The sequence below is a fragment of the Cupressus sempervirens genome, chromosome 1 (genome assembly GCF_028749045.1).
Source record: "Cupressus sempervirens isolate cs-2001-9-10 chromosome 1, ASM2874904v1, whole genome shotgun sequence".
NCBI classification, from domain to species: domain Eukaryota; kingdom Viridiplantae; phylum Streptophyta; class Pinopsida; order Cupressales; family Cupressaceae; genus Cupressus; species Cupressus sempervirens.
The window spans coordinates 879927383-879944629 of NC_143118.1; the positions used below are offsets into that span (position 1 = coordinate 879927383).

The following is a 17247-nucleotide window of genomic DNA, read 5'->3' on the forward strand; positions in this document are numbered from 1 at the left end:
CTCATTGGATCTAGGTGATGCTCACAAGGGTGAAGCACCGAGACTTCCCGGGAGGTCACCCATCCCAGTACTACTCCAGCTTGAGCGCGCTTAACTACGGAGTTTCCTCCACAGTTAAACCCAAAGCTTGCAACCCCATTTGCAAAACCTTCACCAAGTGTTGTGCCTTATGAACCATTCATTAGAAAGCCCCTTAAGCTCATCAATTGATAAGTAGGAGATGATTTCCACAGCTAGTCAAATTGTGATGTGAATATCAGGATTTAACTGTGTGATTTTTGAGTCAAACTCGATGACCCATGTTTCATGAGTAGTGATTCAACATGAATCCATCTCTCATGAGAATAAATGGAACACTTAGCACTCATTGGATCTAGGTGATGCTCACAAGGGTGAAGCACCGGGACTTCCCGGGAGGTCACCCATCCCAGTACTACTCCAGCCTGAGCGCGCTTAACTACGGAGTTTCCTCCACAGTTAAACCCAAAGCTTGCAACCCCATTTGCAAAACCTTCACCAAGTGTTGTGCTTTATGAACCATTCATTAGAAAGCCCCTTAAGCTCATCAATTGATAAGTAGGAGATGATTTCCACAGCTAGTCAAATTGTGATGTGAATATCAGGATTTAACTGTGTGATTTTTGAGTCAAACTCGATGACCCATGTTTCATGAGTAGTGATTCAACATGAATCCATCTCTCATGAGAATAAATGGAACACTTAGCACTCATTGGATCTAGGTGATGCTCACAAGGGTGAAGCACCGGGACTTCCCGGGAGGTCACCCATCCCAGTACTACTCCAGCCTGAGCGCGCTTAACTACGGAGTTTCCTCCACAGTTAAACCCAAAGCTTGCAACCCCATTTGCAAAACCTTCACCAAGTGTTGTGCCTTATGAACCATTCATTAGAAAGCCCCTTAAGCTCATCAATTGACTAGCTGTGGAAATCATCTCCTACTTATCAATTGATGAGCTTAAGGGGCTTTCTAATGAATGGTTCATAAGGCACAACACTTGGTGAAGGTTTTGCAAATGGGGTTGCAAGCTTTGGGTTTAACTGTGGAGGAAACTCCGTAGTTAAGCGCGCTCAGGTTGGAGTAGTACTGGGATGGGTGACCTCCCGGGAAGTCCCGGTGCTTCACCCTTGTGAGCATCACCTAGATCCAATGAGTGCTAAGTGTTCCATTTATTCTCATGAGAGATGGATTCATGTTGAATCACTACTCATGAAACATGGGTCATCGAGTTTGACTCAAAAATCACACAGTTAAATCCTGATATTCACATCACAATGACTATATTGACCATGACAAGACATGCATATGTTTGGTGGTATGTCATGCAAGAGCTCTTGACAAGGATGATATTTAATGTGTAGTAATATCATCATTAATAGTTTTGATTAATTAATACATATTTGTTGCTTTTATTTTTATTATTTATTTTAATTGAAATTTTATTTATAACCAACAAAATTTGTATTGATCCATGAAAAATTAGAAATTAGTGAAAGAAATTAAATTAAAAAATAAAATTTCATTAAACTTTTGAATCTGAGATTTTTTAGATTGTAAAAATTAATTAAGAGAGGTTCCGACTAATAAATATATTCAATTTTCAAAACCCAGCTCGTGGTCTCGTGGTGTTGCTGGGAAATGTTAATCGTAGATGACAGGCTCAAATTGTCCAGCTATTTTTTTTGGTTTTCTTTAACGCTGCCAATACCCAAAGTTAACCATGGTAAATTCGTTTCGGTTTTCAAATCGAAGCTCCACCTAAATATCTCCGGTGAAATTAATTATTTAGTTGTAGACAAGGTCCTTGACTGAGATGTGAATGCAAAACAACTTCTCTCGTACTTTTTTAATATTATGTGTATTAAATAATCCCCACGGAATCCACATTAAAAAGTTTGGATTATGATTGACAGCTATATTTCATTAATGAATTTTGGAAGATTAATGCACATTTCCGTAGGTTATAAATAATTTTATTTTATTTTTGGTCTTCACAACCTACCCAATAAGAGTGGAGGTACGAGGTAGCCCACTACAGGCGTTTAAAATTAAAAAATTCCCGACCAAGAATCTGATCTTAGAAATAAATGTTGCTGTCAGTTCAATAAATATAGTTTTTATCACTGCATTGCAGATTTTTTTTGTTTTTATAAATAAATTTAATAGTTTTTATGATTTCAAAAATATTACCATTGAAACTTTAGAACTGTAAAATTTATTTTCTGTGCTAAAAATGAAAAGCGCGCCTAATGAAAACATAGACAGGGACTAATAATAAACAGTTATATTTCTTTGGTGTACGGAGTACTTTTGTTTAATTGATTATAGTCTTAATGAATGCACTAACATAAAATTGGTGTCCACTCGAACGACAGATCTAATTTTGGGCATCTTTATGGGATCTAATTACAATCATAAATAATTGTACTCCCCACCTGCAACATAAAAAACGCTTTATGGAATCTAAGCATCTCAAAGTCGGTGTGTTAACATTTTATGGTCTTGCTGAACATATCAACCCAAGTAAAGAGAGAGGAGTTCCCAGCTGCAGCACATATAAATAACTCTGCAGTCTATTGAAGCAAATCACCAAAGCCTCCTCTTTTCTTCCTTTGTTCCATTCCAGTGAAGATGAGATCACCATGGCTGCAATCTCTTGAGGGGAAGCATGTTCTGATAACAGGTGGATCAAGTGGAATTGGGCTTGCCATTGCCAAAGAGGCTCTCTCTCAAGGAGCATTCATCACAATCGTAGACATAAGCTCCACTAATTTGGAGAAGGGAGAACGAATTCTTGCTAAAGATGGTGACACCAAACATAAAATATTAACCAAGGTTTTATCTTATTCTTCCCTTTTAAGCTTATCTCAAAACCTAGAAATCGTGATGTCTGATCTGATTTTTAATTTTGAATAGATTGCAGATGTGGGTGTATATGAAGCATTGGCAAAGACAATAAAAGAGTCATTTGAATGGAGGGCTATTGATGTGCTGGTTTGCAATGCAGGTCTAGGAAGGTCACCTATCTCAATACTAATCTAAGCGCCTACTACAAAGTTTCCATCATGCTTCACTTTTTGTACGCATCACCTAGAAGTAATGAGTGCTAAGTATTCCATTCTGTCTAGTGAGAGATGGGTTCTTGTGAACCACTACTTAGAGCAATGAATTTGATTCAAAAACTACACACTTGACTCCTCATATAATATAACATTTTTTGTTTTAAATATCTCCTAGTACTCATCAACATAATATTTGTTTTAGCATTTGATTGTGTAAAATGTTTAACATCAACATTTTAGATAAACATTATATGTTTTTTTTATCTATTATTTAATCATAACGATAAATTATATGACCGATAATAATTAGACAAAAAATATTCTATAGCCAAAATTCCAATAGTTTTTTAACAACTACTTTTATTTTCTCATCACATTACTTCACCAAAACAAATACGTATTTTAGATTGCAAGATAAAGATCTTGATCTAAATCCTTATCTAAATGAAATAATATACCAATATCTAAAAAGATCCCACTTAACATTCTTACACACTTTTTGTAATTATTTGTACATATATTTCTTTGAGGTTTTAGAAAAGTATATTAAACATGCTAGCACTCAAACAAACATCTAATCTAAAAAGTAGTGTTCAATCAATTTTTCAAGTCCATTAATGTATCCTTCAAGTCGTCATTATCTAATTTTGTTTCTATATTTTCAATGTATATAGGTGGCTTGGAAGATGACAGAAATATCTTGCAGATTGTCAAGGCCACAACTTTCTATAATCGAAGCAAAACAGAGAAACCTGAGCATGTTGCAAAATATACATTGGAAGCGATAAAGAATGGAACATTTCTCGTCACAAGAGGATTCATTAGTCTTGCACTGTTGACATTATCTCGTGGACCCGTGCCTGCAGACTCATTTGGAATGGCTTTGGTTGAGTTGATATTATATATTCCTATGAGACTCATCAGCTTTTTCTACCCTAGTTATGTTTATTATGCTATTAAATATATAAATAATAAGAAATTTTAGAAATTTACTCAGGAAAGAAAAAGCTAAATCTCAAATTTATATAAATAATTTCAATGGTGAAATTCATATATTATCCATATTTAAAAGAAAATCAGTATCATTATGATTATCTTTGGTGCAGGAGCACCTTGAAGGCAAACAACACTCATGGGATGCCACGAGTCTAAATGGTGAATCTAGGTTTTAGTAGGATGTCTAAAGTCTTATAGACCCAATATAATGTAATAATGATCCAACATGTAAGACCACTGGCATGAGTAATCCAATATAAGCCTTCCCAGTCAAACTAGTCAACCCATCCATGGTATAGTAGGATTAGATGTTTCTAGAGGTTTTGAATCTTTTGGTGCCATAATGCACCTATTGAACATTTTTACAAAAGGTTTTGGTGCAATATAAAAAATGCAAAAGTTGTTGAAATTGATCAAATGTTTCTTAACAACACTTTGTCAGTAATGCAGCTTTTCACAAAACTAACCAACTACCCATTTTCAATAGTTGAAACTTTAAAATTACAGTTGGTTGAGTTGGTGTCAGTTTATATAAGCCCCTTTGGATCAAATCCAAATAAAGATGTATATTTTGGATGAAATTGAAGTTGAAAGAAATAAATAATTTATTGGTTTTCTTGCAAATTGCAACTTTGAGTGTTCTTCCCTTGTTTTAAACTGATTCATCGTGTACATTGAATTACTATAATCACAAATACCCAATCCTATAAATGCCAAGTGTAGTTTTTCATTATAAAGTTGATGGAACTTTTTCTTAAATATCAAGAGAGCTTGCACTTATATACAAGTCACATTGGATACTAACAGGTAGTTTTATTGTGCATGCAAGAGTTTCAGTGAGCGAGCATGGAAGTGCTAACATACATGTTAGCGTGGAGTGGTCAATAGAGCTTCGTTCATCTATTTTTCCATGTAGTAGTAGGTGAAGCAAGAGGTTCCTTCATGTATACAAATCCTCATTGAGGGAGGAGAAAATTATGTTTCATGCCCTTTTGAAGGAAGTCACAATTTGATCACTGCCCTAATTAATGCTTAGGAATGATATCGATGGTAATAATGTGATGTTGCCAAAATTGTAAGTCAGATGACTCCAATTTCATTGCTCATTTGATCATGATATTTAAATTATAATTTCCTAAATGAAAGATTCAAGGTGGTATTACCAATGTTTCTAATTAAATACATATTTTTATCATGCAATGTTGTTGGTGTAAATATGTATTCATTATTTACACTTACTTAAGTTTACTTAGGTTAATGCATTATTGTATTATTTTAGTTTATGAGACAGTTAGGAGTTTGTGCACCTTTTTTGAGTTGTCATGTTGACAACACAGGGGTATGCAACTCTATTTTAGCACATGATGTCTACAACACTAATTTGCATGTCACACCCTTGTAGGCTTATCCTCTCATCATCGCACTTACTTCCATGCTTAATGGAGGATAACCCATATCTGGAAGACATGTGCCTGGTTGTATAACTTATCATGATGTTGATTTCGAGGCATTCTAGATGTATCTCAGAGGCTTTTATATACAAGCACCCCTAATGTACTTAACAATGCATATTGAATGAATATATCGTCATTCTGATCATACTCTCTCTTTTTGGTCTACAATTGTGCTTGTGTATGAGTTCTTAGTTCCTAGGTGAATTTTTCACTTAGGAAAATTCTTACATGATATCAGAACTTGGAGATTTTCTCATCACGTAGCTGTTCGAGACCATTTGTTGCTTCAACACCTTAGCTTGAATCTGGAGTACTATAGAAACTGGGAGTGTCCAGAACCAAAATGTTGAATCAGTGAAGATCGACTATAAACTCGATTACCTTGGCCTAGTCAAACGTGAGGAATTTTTTTTGCAAATCAGCACCTAGAGGCCCTGATTTGTAGTTTGGGTATGGTCATTTGCAAATCTATTTGAATTACTTTTTGGGTCAGGCACCCATCAGAGAATTTTTTTTTAGCAGAACTGAGTAGTGACACCCCGGCTCTGCCATTTGGGGGTATATTTTATTAATTGCAAGAGGGCATTTAAATTGGCAAGTCTGCACACATATTCGCAGTCATATTACACAATAAACCAACGACCGTACCACATTTGCAGTGGGCAATATGTTCCAGCATAACCACCTTTTCTGGCCAGGCAACAACCAATTTCGGTAGTTGAGCCTCATATTCCACCTTCGATCGTGGCTTTGTTGTTTGAAGTCTTTGCTGCTTTGTTTTTAAACACCTTCAAGTTCAAACCTATAGTGCATGTGGGATATATATATATATCACACACAACTGACAGCTTGAGCTTCTCTAGCGAGTAGACTTCTGGCAAACAGAATCATCTTCTCTCGGTGGCATCTGCTCCTTTTTTTTTGGCAGATGGAAGTATCTTCTTCGGCACCACTTTTTGAATTTCCTAGTGCATTCTCCTCCTAACAATTGCGTAGTGAAGGAACGACCCACATACACCACGTGGCATCACTTCCACTCAGCCAAGTGACATCCTCCAACCTATCTATGCTCCAGCGGCCAATTAAATGCTACCATGTGTCATCCTTAGCCTTGACATGTAGGTACCCCATGGACGAATCAATTACTGCCACCTATGTAGTCAATGTACAAACTGCTCAGCCAACAATTGCGTACCACATGTCTAGTATTTGACATGTCATATAGACACACAGTCCGAGCCACATCAGTAGCCGACTAAGTGAACACGTAGGTGCCACATCACCTGCCATGCAGGATCTGACATGCCAATTCCATACAGGACATGTGTCACATCCGTACGGATCCGTATGCCCAGTCAGCTTAACACATCAGTAGGGGGCCTATTTTTTGCTTACGTTAGCATTTCATTATGTTAAATTTGATGGTTGTTTGACCGTCAAAATTAGGAAATTTATAACTGTTGCGACAACTATTTGACCATCAAATTTTAGCTCGCAGTTTTTCTTCCAAAACCCTCTCCAGATTGCCTTTTGATTTGGGAGCCTAACTTTGTGAGCCCATAACTTGGACGTCCGAACTCTGATTCAGTTGCATTTTTTTTGAAATAAGTGATATGTTATTTTTTAGTTTTGGTGCAAAGATTTTTTAGAAATTGCATTTTTTGGTGACTGCACCTACATAATCCTACATTTTACAACTTCAAACGCTCCATATAGGCACATCTGGTCACTTTTTTAAGTTTCATTTTTTTTGAAAGTGCATTATTTTTTGTCTACTTTCTAGATCTATAGTCAGATTCTAGGGTTGTATGGAAAAAATTCTCACTTTTAGAACTAGGGCTTTTTTTGCATTGTAAAGCTTTGATTACTTTTCAGAATTGTTGTACATTTGAGCTACAGTGCTTAGTGACAAGTTTGAGCCTCAAAGGGTAGTTGTAAAAGAAAAATTAGAAAGTCCACTTTGTTCATTTTTGACAAGTGGCCCATTGTACATGCACTACTTATAAAGTGCCAAAAGCATCTTTTTTGGGGGGGTCTTTTGATTGAGTGAAATGGGGGGGGTGTGTATTGTGTTCTTGTGTCTCTCTTTTGTGCTCTTTTCATTTTTTGCATCATGGGTTTTAAATGTCCACCTCTAACTTCACGCAATTATTCTACATGGAAAGCTATTTCATGGAGTAGATTAATGGAAACAGGAAATAGTCTTTATGTTGATGGTACAATTACCAAACTTACTAATGATAAAGAACTCATTAATTGGCAAGCTCAAGACTGACAGGCTTTAGGAGTTATTAGGAATTGTGTTCATAGAGATCTGTTGTTTCACATTGCCAGTTGTATAGAATCCAAAACAATTTGGGAAAAACTTAAATCATTGTATGGTAAGGTGGATGAAGAAAAGGGATTTTAGATTGAGGATGATCTACTTCTCTTGGATCCAAAGAACTTTGACACAATTCAAGATTACATCAACAAAGCCAATGAGTATAGGGAACTTCTTAAAGATTGTGGAAATCCCATGAAGGATGAAAAGTTGATTTATCACATCCTAAAGAGGCTACCTTCAAAGAATGCTTCCTTTGTTTCAAGTTTCAATACTCATAGGTTGACCATGGGATCTTCTTACCAGAAGCCTTCATTTGATGCATTCGCAGAGATGTTGATTGTTGAACAATCTCACTTGATGGATTTAGGACTTATCAAGTCATCAAAGACTAAAGCCTTGGTGGCTAGTGATGAGCACCAATCAAGTCAAGGAGGGAAAAGAAACAACAAAAGGAATTAATGGAAGCAAAAAACACAATCTAAGACACAACAATCCTCCTCATAGCAAGGCAGTTCATCTTCCAACAAGAAGGAAAGTAATGAAAAGAAGGACAAACTATTTTGTGCATACTGCAAAAAGCCAAATCATGAGAAGCATCATTGCAAAACTAAAAGAATCGATGAGTTGGAAAATGTACTCAAGAGGAACAAGATTCAAGTGTCAGGTACTTCCAAGGATTCTACTCCAACCTCTTCAAAGGGTAAAGGGCAAGTAGTTATGGCAAACACAAGTTCTTCTTCGGAATGGATACTTGACTCAGGTGCCTCTTACCATGTGGGTTCTTCAAAGGGAGACTTTTCTTCATTGAAGTAGTCAAAGGTACCACACATCTTCATGGGAGATGATACTAAAATGGAAGTTGAAGGGAAAGGACATGTGGAAATGGAAAATGGGGAATTCAAAGATGTTCTGTACATTCCAAACCTTAGCTCCAATCTCCTCTCAGTTTACCAAATCACTCACCTTGGAGATGGTCATAAAGTTGAGTTCCTTCCAGATTCAATGATGGTGCGCAGTCTTAGAGATGATTCATTGGTTGTAGTAGGGAAATTAAATGATGACAAGAGGCTTTATTTCTTCTCCCACTTTGTGGCTAAGTCTCCTTCTCAAGCTTTGTTGACTCACTCTACTTCACAAATCACATTATGGCATGAGTGGTTTGGTCACCTTGACTTCCGCTCTCTTCAACAACTTTGCTCAAAACATATAGTCAAAGGTCTACCTAACATTAAATTTTCTAAGGGAGAATGTTCATCATGTTTAGTGGATATGAATCTCAAGGAGAAGTATGATAAAGGGAAGTCTTCTAGAGCTCCAGTTATTCTTCATTTGGTTCACATGGTTTTAGTAGGATCCTTTGCAGTGACTTCAGTAAGCCAAGGCCACTACATCCTCACATTTGTTGATGACATTTCATGATTCACTTGGGTCTACTTCCTTCATCATAAGAATGAATTTTTTCATAAGCTTCAAGACTTTAAGACTCATGTTGAACACAAATCCAAGAAAGCCATCAAGATACTATGGGTGGACAATGAGAATAGATATGTAGATAGAAGACTTAAGGACTTTTGCAGACTTGTGGGAATTGATCTTCAGAATCCACCAACATTCAATCCACACAAGAAAAATATTGCAGCTATGAGGATTAGGACTCTAAAAACCATGGCAAGTTGCATGATAAAATCCAAGTCTCTTGATCCTACATTAGAAGTTGAAGCCATTAGTAGTGCTACTCACATACTTAATAGGTCTCCTCATAATGCCTTAGACTACAAGACTCCTTTTGAGGCATGGTGCGACAGAAAGCCAATTGTGAGTCACCTTAGAGTCTTTGGTTGTCCAGCATGGGAAAACCTATCTTTGAGGGGTTGCAAGGCACTAGCACCTAGGCCTTGTACTTTCATCGGGTATGAAGACAATGTTGAAGGCATATAGACTTATGGATCTATAGACTCATGAGATTTTTTTGGAGAAGGATGTTCACTTTGAGGAAAGTTCACCAAGCTTATCCTCTAATCCTCTCCACACTTCATACACCGTGGAAACTAATAGTGACACCGACAACAATGCTTCAATAGATTCAGACACATGGGGTTCTATCAACAATTACAGTGAGAGGTCACATCATCAATCTAGTCCACATGCTTATATTGCCCTAGTGAAAGGTCCAACACAGCATGGTACATCTTGTATTCCAACTCCAACTTCATTTGATTTGGGAGATAGTCTTGAGGACTTACATCTTCTCATTGATGAAGGTGATCCTTCTATAGTTTTTGTGAGGGCTCACTCTGATCCTCATGTCCATTCTCTACATGATCAATCTTCATAGGTTGGTGTGATTGTGGATCCTTATGAACAATAGTTGTTGGAGGTCTCTTTTTCAGTTGAGGAGATAGATGGTTCATTGGAACAAGTTCAACAACCATCCTTGCCAGATCTCCATTCATTTTTTTCAACACAGTTTGAAAGGGTGAGCATCAGCATTAGCATAGGGATACTTGAGCAGGTTTCAGGGCCACCATACATCTTCTAGATTGTACCTTTGCCTTCTTTTTTTCCAAAGGGGAGAAACGTCATTAAGCATTCTTGGACCAAATTCTTCCTTGAAGTGGCTTTTACTTGTCGGCATTCTTCATTTGCGGGGGGGGACTACCTTTTCTCTCTTCCTCTTCTTTCATATGGGGGGGACATTTTCCTCTTATGAGGTTTTGTCTCTCTCCTTCTTTACTTTTGTATATATTGGATGTATGTCGTAATGGGGGGTGGGGGGGGTGTGGTGGTCTTGATTACTCCATCCATCCATGTATCCCTTTTATCTATCTTTTCAGGGGAGGGTTTTTCCCATGTGGTTTTCCTTCTTTCTCCGCTTTATGGGAGATTGCATTTCATTATGTACATGGGTACCTAACATGGCCTAGTAGCCAGGAACCATTATGCTCTTCATCCTAGTTTTTGTAAGCTTAAGGGGATTCCCCTAAGTTGCACTTAAGGGGGGGTTTTGGTGTAAATACGTATTCACTATTTACACTTAAGTTTACTTAGGTTAATGCATTATTTTATTATTTTTTATTATTTTATTTTATGAGACACTTAAGAGTTTGTGCACCTTTTTTGAGTTGTCATGTTGACAACATAGGAGTATGAAACTCTATTTTAGCACATGGTGTCTACAACACTAATTTGCATGTCACACCCTTGTAGGCTTATTCTCTCATCATCGCACTTACTTTCGTGCTTAATGGAGGATAACCCATATCTAGTGGACATGTGCCTAGTTGTATGACTTATCATGATGCTGATTTTGAGGCATTCTAGATGTATCTCAGAGGCTTTTATATATAGGCACTCCTAGTGTACTTAACAATGCATATTGAATGAATATATCATCATTTTAATCATACTCTCTCTTTCTGCTCTACAGTTGTGCTTGTGTTTGAGTTCTTAGTTCCTGGGTAAATTTTTCCCTTAGGAAAATTCTTGCAGATGTCCCCTTGACACATCGTCTCTTATTAATAATGACATTCATATCTCTCAAACATGGAAGTAATTTTGAGGAAAAATTAACTTACACAATTATGTGAACAATTTCTAACAAGAGATGGAAAGTTGTTATGCCCACTAGGGAATCCTAGGAATACAAGATTAAAACATGCACTAAGTAATATTTTTAATAGAAGTTACCTACTACAATGCAGAGTAACCATGTGCAATAAATAAGCATCAACACAAGATCATAATCTCAAGAAACATAGCATAACACGCTATTTAAAGAACAAGTGGAAGTCTTTCTAACACTTCAAAAAATTCCCAAGCCTATAACCAAGTACCCATAATGGAGAATACACACATCCCCAAGAATAATACAAGAGTACATATAAAATCTACAATTGACAAGAGGGAGATACTATACTATCTAATGCAAGAAAGATGTTTTTTTTTAAAGTCCAAAATAAATATTCCTAACATGGTCAAAAATATCACTTCAATCCTAAATATTCATAGCATAATTCAACAAATGGAAACAATCTACAAAAGACCATGTAAAAGCCAAGGAATCAAAGTACAAGTCCAAGGAAAACCACACTGAACATTAAAGCTAAAACCTGAAATCTGGCTAAGCCTAAATTCCTAAAATCTTAAACTCCTAAAATCTGACTAATTACTTTGATGACTTTTAGAATTTGGAATCTTTATCTAACTTTTGGCTGGAATGTCTCTCAAATGAATCATTACATATATAAAATATATTTTAAGTATACGATAGAAGAGTATGCCAAAATATATTTTATATATGTAAAAAGAACTTGAAATAGATCTGGAAGACAACTTGAACCCCTAAGGACCAACTCAAGTAACTTAAAACATCATCCATCATCTAATAGATGAAGACAACAAAGGATGATCATATGTGAAAAAAACTGCATAGATGCCAAATTGCAGATGCCAATTTTCAGATATGAAAAAAATCAGATGATGAATAAATTGGAGAACATAAAAATGATACAGTCCAATAAGGCTGAAGATGAAAAATCATATGTGTAGATAAAAAAATGCAGATGCCAATCTATGCAAACAAAAATCTGCTGAAATGCATCTAAATTCTCAGGTCAGATGCAACATAGATGACATTTTCTTAAGTAGTGACGAAAAAAAAGAATCTTAAGATAAAAATGCATAAAGTAAAAGCTAGAACTAAGAGGAAGCAAGGAACAACTGAATATTAATAACCTCCACACTAGGGAGTATTAGATATACACACATTGAGGCAATAATCACTCAAGCATGAAGAAGAAGAAAGAGAACCAATCTTAACTATTCTCCAAGGATATGAGACAAGCAAGGAACAACTAAATATTAACAACCTACACACTAGGGAGTATTAGATACACAAAAATTGAGGCAATAATCACTTGAGCATGAAGAAGAAGAAATAAAACCAAACTTAAATATTCTCTAAGGATGTCAAACAAGCAAGGAACAACTGAATATAAACAACCCCCACACTAGGGAGTATTAGATACACACAAATTGAGGCAATAATCAGTTGAGCACCAAGAAGAAGAAAGAGAAATAACCTTACTATTCTCCAAGGATGTGGTCTCAAACCACATCTAAAATCCAAAGAAAAACCAAAGAATCTTATAATAGACTAGAATTCAATGAAAAAACATAAATCACAACCAAGTTCTATTGGACTCATTACCAAGAGAATGAATCCCAAGATGATTTGACATAAAAAATAGGATACCAACATCCCTCAAATATCCAAGATGACATCCACATCTCGAAAATCTAACAAGAAGCTCTAGATTGTAAAAATATCAATCTTTGGCAAAATTCAGCAAGGGTACAAAAATCAACATTTTAACATGAAAGGGCGCTTTCAACCTAAGATATAGAATCCTTAGAAGGCCTTATGACCATTTTGACTTGACCAACATACTCTTTAAAGCAAAGACTATCAATCTCAAAATCTAAATCATGCCAAAACTAACAAATGACAAGCTTGTGAGGGCATGCAAAATGATGCAACAAGAAAAAGGTCAAAAGATAAACTTGGATTTTTGTTATGCAAATAAAACACATTGGTCTAAATGTACCCAAAAACACACTTATAAAATAAAATTCCACTTTTATTCACTTTACAAAATTCTTGTACCCTAACAGTATAAAGACTTGCATTTTAAAACATAAAATGTGTACAAGCACAACCAGGGATGGAAAGAGCTAAAATAAGTGGGGAAAGAGCATAAATATGCATAGAAATAACAATGAATAAGTTGTAATTACAAAAATAAATAACAGAGGAATGAAGAGCCCTACCTCTCAAACGAAGAAAAACATAAAATGAAGAGGAATAAATAAAGCCAATACCAAATCAATCAACACATTCAACAAAGGGGACTGATCTTGGCACAAATCCAGTGAGCCACTCCACACATCTTGAATCTAACAGCTGTATCAAACCCAACAAGAAAAACTCCAAATTCCTCACAAGAATGTTTAAGCAATTTATGCTCTCCCAAAATGAAAAAGTGAGAGAAATGAATTCTAATTACTCATTAAAAGTCACTTAAATTCTTCCAAAGACCAAATAAAATAAAATAAAATCTCTTTGGACAATTAAATGGGATAGGCTAATCTCTAGACACAATGCACTAAAGACAAAACAAAGTCAAAAGCTTTTTTTTTTCTAGATACACAAAAACATAGTGATTTTTTTCCAATTTCTTTGTTGTTTTCGACTACAAACTATGCAGATCATGAAGATCAAATGCTTAAATTTTTAGAAAAATCCATGATGTTTTCAATTTTTTAAAAATTGGTCAACTGTAGAGTTTGTAGGAAGGATAGTCAAATCCCAATTAAACTAAAACCCAAAATCAACACAAACTCAACCTAGATTAAATTAATCAATGTCTATTAAATAGAATATCTCTATGGAAAATTCATCAGGTAATATAAAATAACTATAGAATAATTAAATTCAAAAATGTTAATTAAAACTCTCTTTCGTGATAACTACGGTAACTCTAATGTACAAACACACCACTAGTCTTTCAATAATGCATAATGAATCTGGATTTACCAACCATGTATTAGATGGATATATTAATATAATAATTAATTATAGATATATCATCCCTATAGAAATGATATTTGCTTAGTATGAAAGGCTAGAATCACTATCACTTGTGTCCACGACTAGGTATATAGGCATACACTCAATTCCTGAAAGTTAGAATGAGCATGTATGTGGACCTATTTAGTAAACATATAAACATCAAGAGTAGGTACTCATAATAAATGATAGCCAAATAACCATGTATAACGACCGCTGCCTAGGTTAATAGTAACTTGCAAAGTGATATCATGATGTCATTTCAGCCAGTGATCAATGACAAAATGAATGAGGATATGACAAGTAAGGTCAAAGAGAAGGAAGTCAACAAGGTTGTTTTCAATATGAACTAGTCCAAAGCCCCTAGTCTTGATGGGTTTCCTCCAGCTTTCTTCTAGGAATTCTGGGACATTGTCAAGTACAATGTAATCCAAGTTGCTCGTGATTTTATCAGAATGAGTAAACTACTAAAGGAACTCAATCAAACATTCATTGTTATCATCCCTAAGATGGAGGACCCTAGAAGGCTAGAAGATTTCAGACCCATTAGCTTTTGTAACACAATTTATAAGGTTCTTGCTAAGGTTATGGTAAATCATATCAAGCCCCTTCTTGATTATTTCATTGGCCCCTACCAGAATGGTTTTGTGCTAGGGAGGCAGATTCTTGATGTGGTAATAACCACTCATGAGGTAATTCATTCAATGCAAAGGATCAAGAACCCATGTATGCACCTTAAACTGGGTATTTCCAAACCTTTTGATAAGGTTAGGAGGGAATTCCTTTATGCTATTCCCATCAAGCTTGGCTTTAATGAGAATGTTACTAGAATTATAAAAATCATTGTGACCTCTCTTACTTTTTTGGTGCTTATTAATGGAGCTCCTGAAAAATTCTTCTCTTCCTCCCAAGGTTTACATCAAGGTGACCCCCTATCTCCTTACCTATTTATCATTGTGGTAGAGGTTTTAAGCAAAAATTTAGTTTCTTTGACTAACTTTGGTAGAATTAAGGGTATTAAACCTCATTCTCGGTGTCCCCTACAAATTATCCAGTCGTTTGTGGATGATACATTCTTATTTGATATCTCCTCTATTTATGAAGCTAGAGAATGGAGAGACACCCTAAATCAGTATGCATTGATCTCTGGTCAATGCATAAATTAACAAAAAATAAAAGTGTATTTCTTTATCATTGTTGCCAGTTTGAGAGAAAAGGTGACCGGTATTCTTGGTTACCAGGAGGCACGTTTCACGAACACTTATGTTGTTCTCCCACACACAATAAAGGAAGTCCCCAATTAGTATTGAAATGGACCAGTTGAATTCTTTGAGAGAAAACAAACAAGCTAGAAAGGTAAAATTTTAAGCAATGCAGGGAAACTCTAGCTTCTCTTTGCATCCTTGTAGGGAATCTTGGTGTATTTCCTCTCCATCTTCAAAATCCTAGGTAGATTTAGAGACATTCTTGATAAAATCCAACATAATTTTTTATGGTCTAGCACTAAAGAGAAGTCTAGAATGAGTTTGGTAAGATGGGAGAAAGTTTGTCATCCTAAAGCACTAGGAGGATTGAATATAAGAAGTATAGGACACTTGAATAAGGCCCTCCTAACCAAAATCAGCTAGAAATTGGTGAACTCTCAGGGTAGTTGATGTAGCATTGTGATGGCTAAATATCTTGGAGGGTCTTCTTTCCATCAATTCCCTTTGGAACATGCTCTCCCCTAAGGTTCCAAGATCTGGAACAATATGGTTAACACCCAAAAAATCTTGAAGATGGGTTGTCGTTGGATCATGGGGAATGTAAACTCTATTGACATCTAGGAAGATCAATGGCTCCAAGACAACCCACTCATGCACACTAAGTTCCTACCTATGTGCAAGAGGTGTACTAGATTGTACGTCTCTTTGACTCGAAGCTTTATCACCCTTGATGGACAATGGATTAAATTCTAGAACTAGGAGCCGATGGAGTTGGGCCTTTCCTAGGAGCTGCAAGACCTTGTCTAGAATTATAGGATTCCCCTCACCCTAGTGGAGCACTTGTTAGTTTGGAAACTTACCCCCTTGGGTGAGTTCACAGTGAAGTTTTCTTACCTCAATTGTCTAAGGGGGGAGGTGGCCCAGGCAGATTGAAGAAAGGTTTGGCACCCTTGGATCCTACCAAAGAGAAACTTCATGTGGTGGATGACTTTGGATGGGTCTATCATCACTATAGATAACCTCTAAAGAAGAGGGTATCAACTTGCTAACTGCTTCATATTATGCCTCCCAGATGCTGAATATATCCCACACCTTCTTATCCACTACCCTTTTCCTATGGAAGTATGGAGGAAAGTCCTTGCCTTATGGGAGGTCCATTGGTGTGTCGATGGTGAGTTTCAAAAATTTGTTCACTTAGATAGTCTATTTACCTACCCTTACCTCAAAAACTTATGGTCTATTCTCCCCCCATATGTTTCATTGAAAATCTAGAAGGAGCAGAATAATATAATTTTTAAGAAAGGGAGCATAGTTACAATAATGCCATATGAATGATCACAACAGGTGGCAAGCCTTTAATTATCCACGTGGGTAGGAGGACAAGGATCTTCATAAAGGGATCATTTGGCAAGATTGTATGACAATTCACATTAATGATTCAATTGTCACGAGATTTAAGTATTTCTGAAAAAGGATACAAAGGGTGGATTCATTGAGATGTAAAATCCTATCAATTGATGATTAAAAAGACAAGTTGTTGAATTCCCCCTCCAACTA

General features: G+C 36.0%; 1 pseudogene; it reads left to right on the forward strand.

The window, feature by feature from the left end:
* Positions 1 to 2650: 2650 nt before the first annotated feature.
* The window catches only part of LOC149580639 (3-dehydrosphinganine reductase TSC10A-like), a 69301-nt pseudogene continuing 54704 nt past the window's right edge, over positions 2651 to 17247 (forward strand).